Source organism: Myripristis murdjan, chromosome 24, assembly GCF_902150065.1.
Source record: "Myripristis murdjan chromosome 24, fMyrMur1.1, whole genome shotgun sequence".
In the NCBI taxonomy this organism is placed as follows: domain Eukaryota; kingdom Metazoa; phylum Chordata; class Actinopteri; order Holocentriformes; family Holocentridae; genus Myripristis; species Myripristis murdjan.
Window position 1 is genome coordinate 32,293,107 of NC_044003.1, and position 3,391 is coordinate 32,296,497.

The following is a 3,391-nucleotide window of genomic DNA, read 5'->3' on the forward strand; positions in this document are numbered from 1 at the left end:
CCTGTGTGTGTACACAGAGGGGTGGGTCTTGCAGCATCCACCTTGCTGGCGTGGCGTATTTGCATATAGATATTTGCCAGTCAAATGAAATACATGGAAGAGAGTGAGCGTATAACTATGGAGAGAAAACTCCCCCAGAATTCCCCTCAGTTTGGAGACTCCCACCTCACTTCCAAGAAACATATCAGGTGGGAGAATAGAACATCTTGTGATTTCCTGAAATACTTAGAAATACTTATAATGTCGGTTTCTGTTACAGGTGAACAGGATTTGAACAGGTGAACAGGCAAGTTTAAAACAGTTATAGAGACACAGATGTGCATCACACACAAACACACACACAAGAGTTCATAGGTACTTTATGAACCAAAATTTGAAGTTACATAGCCAAAGTTTGAATTAGCGGTATGGATTTGGCCCATGCTGCTCACTCCACATCCACGCCCTGAGGCCACAATACCTTTACTGGGGTGGGGTGGGGTGGGGGGGCGAATCAACTGCCAGCTAACCTCTTCAGCTCCGGCACTCCAACATGTGAGTTCATTATTTCTGTGCTCTGTTCAAACCCACAGAGCTTATTAGTAGATTCCCAAAAAATACCAACCATGAGCTGCTGGATTCCAGGGAAATGTGTCTAAAATGATGCACAAGACATGGGGATCTTTTCTGTCTGATGTGATGCTGCAGCCACACAACAATGACATCTTGGTTTAAATAGTTCACTTAGTGTCTGATGGAAAGTGTGATGCAGCTTCAATGAAGTGATGCAACCAGTAGATGCACAATATGGCTGTGACATTTTTTGTGGTGGAAAAAAGACAAACCTTTAAGCTACTGAAGAGGAAATTTAGGTAAAAAAATGGAGTTCAAAGGGGTTGCAGTGACACTTGTTTTTAAGTCAGGGTTTTGGAAAAATACTTCATCAATTCAAGCTGCATCAAGCCAGCCAAAAGCAAAAACTCCAAAACCTTGCTCTGCTGCTAGTGAAAATGTGAAATTAATGATATGTGTAAATCAATTTGGCCTAAAACTCAGGCAAAACAGGGCTTCTTTTTTTTCCACTAAGCATTTTCACACAGTTAAGCATGCAGGAGGCTGTTTAACACTGCACACTCTCCTAGCACCAAAACAATTGAGTAAACCAGGGTCAAATACAGAAGCAAGTAAAAGTTTAGGGGAAACACCACAGTGGTTACACAACCATTGCAGAAAACGTGGTTGTGCCATAACCTCCATGTGAATCGAGCCTCTGTGTGCCTCTTTGACTTGAAAATGTTTGGGTCTGCCCTGTGGCTTATCGGGCCTTTTAGTAGAAGTACTCTTGAATCTGATTTTACTCTATTTTGGGTAATTAATAAAATCTATAAGCGTAGCCACCGGCATGTTGAACCCTTTAGTCCCTGCTCTCAAACAGAACCTGTTGTGTAAACACGAGGCCCCTTAAGGAGGAACCTCACATAAGATGTTGCTGTTGACCTTTAAACAGCAGAAATAGCAGGGCAAACACAGATGTTACTAATGCCATTAATGAAGGCTCAGTTACATATAGACTGAGTCATTTCTGTCCATGCTACAAACATGCACCCAAATATGCACAGGATTTAACACTGGGGCCAGCTCCAGGGAGACTCAGTTGAGGGGAAAAAAAAAAGTGAAATTGCGATAATGCTGGTTTCGGGAACTGCATTTTCCACCTCAGAGATGATAACTTGATCCCAAAACAAAAGTTGGCCATTCAAACCACAGCAAATAATCTGTAGGTGCATAAAATGGAGACAAAATAAACACTGACATGGATGGAGTAATCCAAAGCAAACAAAGTGTTGTTTACAACAGCAACAATATTAGTGAACCCTTAGAATTGTGGCATTGATGGCAATATGATTTGACTCATGATGCAGAGCTGGTGGAACAGGCCCAGCAGGTCGGACCAGACACTAAATGGAAAGAAGAGATGTGACTTGCAGGAAGCAGCTCGTGCCCTCAGAAGGTTTGAACAGGAACTGCACAGACCAGTTCAGGCTGCATCCACTGTAGGAGAAAATACACTAACACACCAGGCAGCCCTTATTCTCACTGTACAAAGGGCTTGCAGAGGGCACCAGGCACGGATACTCAGCAGCACTGAGGCGCCTGCACATGAACTATTTCAAAGTACTACACAAAAACACACTTTTCCATAACATTGTTTGACAACTAGACTAGTAGAGTGTTGCCATTTTGGGAGATTTTATACTTTTACTGGACTATTTATTTATTCATCTGGGCTGGAGCTGTTAGTGACTTTGCAGAACAAGCTTTTATATGCAAAACATAAAATATGATTGTAAACTAACCAACAGTGCATGAGGTTACAAATGTAACCTGTTCCTTCTTCTTCTTTTAACATGTTTTATTGCACACATTACTGAAACAATGTTTATAATTTATAATTATGAACCAATTTCTAGAAATACACTAATTAATTAATACGATTAATTTCTACAAAATGTACGTACTTTCTGTTTCTGCCAATCTTTCCCCAAAGCAAGCAGTCGTATTTTAAAGTCCAATATTGTTTTTTCTTAACTTTTACCCAGCCGTTGGTTTCCAGTCATTTCCCCATGATATGAAAATGAACTTTCAGAGACTTCAAACTTTCATCACTCCAGTATTCCATCACTGTAATAAAATCGCCCACATTAGTTTTCCTAAAAACAGCAGCACTGCTGTGTTTTGATGACGTGAAATTGGGGCAGAGTGAAATGGTCCCTCCACCAGGGAAAATAGTCCCTGCAGAAACATTTGCTTTATAGAGCCAGTTATCAGCTCTGTGTTCTGTGTGTCTTCAGTAGCCTCATATGATTTGTCATATGGTTTGATGACATGTAAAACGTGGGTAAATTGTAGTAACTGGCCCAAACATTCAAAATAACTGGTCTGGTCCTTTAAGTAAAATAATGAGCACAGGACTTACTGGAGAATTTTACTGGAGAATTTCTCCATTATGATATTGTTACTTTCACTTAAGGATTTTAGGAGTTTTTCTAGCAAACTTCTCAAGCCTTGCAGTTACTTCGAGGTCAGCTCGGTGCCACCTCAGTGCACAGAAGAAACTCTTTGTGTGGTCAGATGTTGTGTTGAAGGCCGTGACCAGGGTTTCAGTCTGATCAGCATCATGTTTACCCAGAAACTCTAACTCTAACTCTAACTCTAACTCTAACTCTAACCCTAACTCCCCTTGATTAATCCTAACCTTAACCTCCCCCATTTTCTTTTCTAATCCTAACCTTAATTTACCCCATCTCCTTTTATAACTACTTTATTTATCCTAACCCTAACCTCTTCCATATTCTTTTAACCCCAAACCTTTAATTTATCCTAACCCTAACCCCCCCCCCCCCTTTTCTTT